At 38.9% G+C, this 6,404-nt stretch overlaps 1 pseudogene; it reads right to left on the bottom strand.

Annotated features, from left to right (window-relative positions):
- Nucleotides 1-754: 754 nt before the first annotated feature.
- On the bottom strand, nucleotides 755-1,652 carry LOC114905666 (annotated as a pseudogene).
- Nucleotides 1,653-6,404: the final 4,752 nt, after the last annotated feature.

The raw sequence follows: 6,404 nt of genomic DNA on the forward strand, positions 1-6,404 counted from the left end.
AGCTATTGCTTCATTGAATTATCTCTCTATTCCCTTCTCCCAATCTTCTTCTGAGATATCCATTATCCTAATGTTGCCCTTCCTAAAAGAGTCTGATAGCTCTCATAGCATTTCCCCCATGGTTTTTTATATCTTATTTCTCTTTCCTCTTCTACTTGTATCATTTCTAGTTTTCTGTATTTGAACTCACTAAGTCTCTCTTCCACATTGGTCTGCTCTATTTCCAGTGTTTTCTAATGCATTCTTCACCTTGTTTTTTTGTGTTCTTCAGCTCCAGAATTTTGAAATGGTTCTTTGTTTTCTTTTTCAGGGGAGTGTGAGTGCTTTTCATTCCATGCTAAAAAGAGGAGAGGGTCTCTGAGGAACACCTGGGACTGGGTAGGGACTCTTAAGAAAGGTAGACAAGGCTTCCTAAGCATGCTGTGCCTTTTTGAAAACCTGGCCCATATACTTAAAGTCCATGGTAGATCCTGGGTCTAGAGAACCTTCATCAAAAGAGAGGAGGGTATGGGATTCCCAGAGACTGGCTTCCAGTCGGACAGGGAAGGCCAGTGCCCAATGGATTGGAGCCAGGATTCCCTCAGTTAATAGTATCCATGCCTGTCAACATGAACTTCAGTTATCTTGCCCTTACAGTGGAGTCACTGACTGTGTAATTCTGTGTCAGAGATGCTGCTGTCACAGTACCTCCTTTCAAGGCGACACTAGGAAACTACTCTCCGAGTCCATCCTCAGCAGTTGAGACAGTGACAGGTTAACTGAAGATCCCCCCTAGCTTCTACCTCTTGACCGTCAACAACTGAGGTCTCTGCATAGAGCCTGAAGTAACTGTGGCTCTTTTTCAGGCACTGGGAAGGATGGTGCTGAGGAGACCTGCTCTTCTGGCTGATTCAGAAGTTGGCTATCAGTTCCTTGTGAGGAGGCACTGCTTGAGGTCTGGGGATCTCCAGTGCCTTGAAGCTGCTGTCCCACTTGGATCTTTTGTCTGGTGACTGCCATATACAGACTCTGTAGATTTGTGACAAAGGGTTTCCATCACCAACACTGCATACCTCTGGTAGTTTCTCTACCATAAATTGTTCCAAGAAGGAATTCTTTTCAAATGGCTCTGTCTTCAACTGATTTCAGCTCAGCGTAGACCCACTGTCCTGGTAGTTCTGGATCTCTAGATCTTACGTACGAAGCAATGTTGCTAGGTCCCTCACTTGGCACTGCAGTGACAGACTCATGCCCATCAGAGGACAAATCAAATGTTGGGAGAACAGTGAAGGGTTAGCTAGGATGCAGTGGAAATTCCAATAGAATGGGAGACCAGAGAGCTCACTCCACACCTGGAGTATCAGCACCTCTGCCACATGATCACAGGAGAATGTAGCTTTGCCAGGGCAAGCACTGTCCTTCAACAATGGGCAAAGCAGATCATACAAATGACAATGAAAAGCCTCAGGAGGAGCAGTCAGGTGTTTGTTCAGCTCCTTGGCTTGCTGGCTGATCACACTAGTGTCCACCTGTTCAGGCCACACCTGTTGAAGATCTGAAAGCAACAAGGCGTAGCCCTGCTTAGTGATATAAGCCTTGGCCAAGAGGGAGTTCTGGGCAAGCTGTAGCCATGCCCACGGCTGCATCTGCAGGCCTTGCTCCAGTTCCTCCATCGTGAGCAGCCTCAAGAGCCCTCACTCTCCCCGCGGCAAGCTGGCCCGCCCATGCAAACCAAAAGGCGAAATGGTTCTTTTTATAATTTTAATTACTTTGGGCTTCCCTCGTGGCACAGTGGTTGAGAGTCTGCCTGCCGATGCAGGGGCCACGGGTTCGTGTCCCGGTCCGGGAAGATCCCACATGCCGTGGAGCGGCTAGGCCCGTGAGCCATGGCTGCTGAGCCTGTGCATCCGGAGCCTGTGCTCCACAATGGGAGAGGCCACAACAGTGAGAGACCTGCATACTGGAAAAAAAAAAAGAATTTTAATTTCTTTGATAAAATATTTCTCTATCCATTAGTTTTATTCCTGAGTTCACTGTATTGCCTTTCTGAGATTTCTTGTAGCTCCTTGAATTTCTTTATAAGAGCTACTTTGAACTCTTTATCAGTTTGTTTGCAATATTCCATGCCTTTGAGTTTGGTTGCTGGAGAATTGTTTTCTTTTTGTGATATCATTGTACCATGATTTTTCATACTGTTCATGGAAATGTGTCTCTGCTGTAGCATTTGTGTGATTTTGTCTGTATAGCTTTGCTTTTACCATTTGTCCTAGGGTTTTGTAGCATTTGAATTAGCAAACATCTTCCTTATTTCAGTAGGTTTTGTTTACTTTGTTTCTAACAGTTCAGCAGATTGGTAATTAGAAGGCTTTCTGTTGTTTTCCAGAATGTGAAAGTATTGCATAGATTTTTTATTTCTTTTAGAGGAGCTGATTTGCTACTAAATTTGAGAACAACATTATTTTGTAAAAAGTTGGAGTTTAAAAAAGGCTGGTGGTAGAGTGGGGGGAGGTGTGTGCTTAGCACCTCGGGTTTTGGGTGTGTCCTTGGCCTGGTAGAGAAATCCTTGGGTGTTTGAGTCCCAATATCCCGTGGGTGAACCACTTGCTATGGTCCCAGGGCAGACAGCAGAAAATGTGTTCCTTCAGTTCTTTTTGTCTGCTTCTTCCCTTTCCTTTCCCCCTGCACAGTCACTGCAGTCTCTCCTCAAAGTGAACAACAGTTCCCTCCAACTGAAGCACCTATGGACTGACAGAACCCCACTCACATCTTTCACCCTCCAACTTCTCTACCAGCAAGGTCACAGCTGTCCCATAGCTACCTCTGCTGCCATGTCCCTCGGCTCTTCAGCTTCCTCCAAGGTCCAAGTCAGCTGAAAGAGGCACAGGTGGAAAGATCCATTGGGAATCTTCATGTGCTGTGCAGAGGCACCTCTGCTTCCTTATGGATAGCCAAATAACTGAATCAAATGGGAGAGAAGAGGAAATGACTTTATGTTGTCATGATGCTGATATCACTGACCTTTTGTTTCTTAATGTAAGGATTTATTGCTATAAACTCCCCACTTAGAACTGCTTTTGCTGCATCTAATAAGTTTTGACATGTTGTATTTCCATTTTCATTTGTCTCAAGATATTTTTATATTTCTCTTTTAAAACTTCTTCTTTAACCTATTCCTTGTTTGGTATCATGTTGTTTAACCTCCTCATATTTGTGCATTTTCCAGTTTTCTTCTTGTAATTTATTTCTAATTTTATTCATACCACTGTGGCTGAAAAACATACTTGATATAATTTTAATCTTCTTAAAAATATTAAGTGTAGTGTTTAGCCTAACATATGATCTATCCTTGAGAATGTTCCACGTGCAATTGAGAAGAATGTGTATTCTGCTGTTTTAGGATATTCTATATTTATAATGTCATTTATGTTAATTTATAATTTATAATGTTAATTTATAATGTCATTCATGTCCTATTTCCTTATTGATTTATTATTATGGAACTGTCTATTTGTCCCTCCAATTCAGTCAATATTTGTGTGTCATATATTTGTGAGCTCTATTATTTGATACCTATATGGTTATAATTATATCTTCTTCTTTTTTTTTTTTTTTTGCAGTACGTGGGCCTCTCACTGTTGTGGCCTCTCCCGTTGCAGAGCACAGGCTCCAGACGCGCAGGCTCAGCAGCCATGGCTCACGGGCCTAGCCGCTCCAAGGCATGTGGGATCTTCCCAGACCGGGGCACGAACCCATGTTCCCTGCATCGGCAGGCGGACCGGACTCTCAACCACTGTGCCACCAGGGAAGCCCTAATTATATCTTCTTGATGAATTAATTGTTTTATCTATCTATTTATCATCTATCTATCTATCTACCTATCTATCTATCTATCTAGTTCTTCTTTGCCTCTTGTAACAACATTTGACTTAAATTCTATTTTGAGATAGCCACCCCAGCAATCTTTTGCTTACTATTTGTAAGCTTTTTGCATCCTTTCACTTTCAGCTTCTTTGTGTCTTTGGATCTAATGTGAGTTTTTGGTAGATGGGACATAGTATTATCATTTTAATTTTAAATCCATTCTGCCCATCTCTGCTTTTTGATTGGAGGGTTTAATCCATTTACATTTGAAGTAGTTACTGGTAAGAAAGGACTTACTTCAGGTACTTATTTATTTGTTTTTATTATGTCTTATACACTCTTTGTACCTTATTTCCTCCATTATTGCCTTCTTTTGCATTTAGTTTGTATTTTTGGATTCAACTATTTTTATTCCCTTCTCATTTTTTTTTATTATAATGTTTATGATTTTTTGTGTGGTTACAATAAAGATTACATTTCATGTCCTGAATTTACAACAATCTAGTTTGAATTGATACCAACTTAACCTCAATAGCATACAAAAATTCTACTCCTGTAAAACTCTATCCTACCAAGTTTTGTGTTGTGATTGCCACAAATTACATCTTTATATGATGTGTACTCAATAACATACATTTATTTTTATTTTGTATGCATTTGTCTTTTAATCCTATGTAGTTAAGATTACTCCCTTAAGTAATCAGGTAAATCATGTATTTAGTTAATACCTAGTATGTACCTTAGTAATTCTCTTCAGGCCTTTGAAGAACCTAGTATAAGTTTAAGAAAGCTTGGGATTATTTGGCTCATTGTTAAATACAACTGTGGTGATTTCCTAGTTATTTCATGTTCATTTGGGTTTTTCAGTGATAATTCTGATGCCTAATGTATTTCAAGTTAGTCTTGCATAAAACAACATGAGATGGAAAATAATTACAACCTTGTAGTTGTAGTGTGAAAGCAGCCATAGACAACATGTAAGTGAATGATTGTGACTGTGTTCCAATAAAACTTTATTTTTGGATACTGAAATTTTAAATTCATATAATTTTGACATGTCACAAAATGTAATTCTCTTAATTTTTTCAACTATTTAAATATGTAGAAATCATTCTTAGTTCTCTGGCTATATTCAAACAGCTTGCCGATCAGATTTGGTCCTTGAGCTATCATTTACTGATATCTACTCTATTAGCTCTGGTTAGCATTTCTTCATCTTAGTCTGGTTGGATTTCACTTTCTGTGTGTGTATGTGTGAGCATCCTTGCTTCAGATCTCTGAGGAGCCTGTCCTTATATTCTAAGGACATTACAATCCTGTCAGCTTTACAATACAATCATTTCACAACATTTCCCTACCTTAAACACCTTGATGAGGTCTCTGGCAGTGTTCATGCATTTGATTCACTTTAGGCCAGGGATGTAGTTATATGTTGGTTTATGTGTTGGCTATGTGTTGGTTTCCCAATCTTTTTTGTCTCTTATTTTTAATTTGTATTCATATATTACCTACATGTCAGGCATTATTATGTTTATTACACATATTAACTCTTCACACACAAAAAAAACTATGAGAAAGGTACAATCCCTATTTTAAAGATGAAAAAATTGAGGCTCAGAAATGTTAAATAACTTGAGCTAATAACATAACTAATAAATGGCAGAGCTAGAATCCATAACTAGGCAGCCTAGATCCAGAGTTCATTTTGACTTTTGATACTTGGAATGTTTTTTATTTTATTTTTCACACAAAAAATGATGTATGAAACTTCCTTTACAAACCCTGAAAAGTTTATGCCAGCCATACAGGACACCTCCCTTTGGAGCTAAATTAGCATCAGCAGTGTTCTTTGGAAGCCTAGAACTGGTGATAAAGGCACTGCTGTGCTGCAATAGAGAGCCCCTTCAGGGACCTGGTTGAATTTCACTCTCGGTTGATTACACTAAATGACAAATTCATGGTTCTCTATTCTCTTAGTCTGAACTTCATACTCTGGATCTGTCTGGCTCCACTTCCTGTGCTTTTTCTTCTAAAATGGAGCTCAGTGGAACAAAAGAGTAATGTTCTGGATGATTTCTAGTTTATATTTAAATAAACAAGTAAACAAGAATATTTCAGAGAGAACTGTTAAAAAGAAAATAGAACAGGGTGATGAAGGAAAATGATACTGACTGCAATGGTTGTATAGGGTTCAAAGATTAGAGAGAAGCCCATACTGGGTGACATATGAATCAAGACACAAACATCAAAATGGAGTCAATTTTTCAAAGATCTAGAGACAGATGTTTCAGGCAGAGGAAATAGCAAGTGAAAAAACCCTAAGTCAGAAAGGAGCTTGCACGGTTGAGAAAAGTTCTTTCACCTTTGTCACCAGAAAAAGTGTAAATATTTAAAAAGTGTTTCATATATACATATATATATACACATATACATACTTATATATATATAAAACGTGTATTTCTGTACTCACAGTATTACATTATAAAACATATACAAATAAAGATTTAAAAAGATGAGATGAGAAATAAATAAGAATCGACGTTCTAATACATTTTTCCACAGAC

This window comes from Monodon monoceros, unplaced genomic scaffold, assembly GCF_005190385.1.
Source record: "Monodon monoceros isolate NGI ecotype Baffin Bay Population unplaced genomic scaffold, NGI_Narwhal_1 Super_Scaffold_22, whole genome shotgun sequence".
NCBI lineage: Eukaryota > Metazoa > Chordata > Mammalia > Artiodactyla > Monodontidae > Monodon > Monodon monoceros.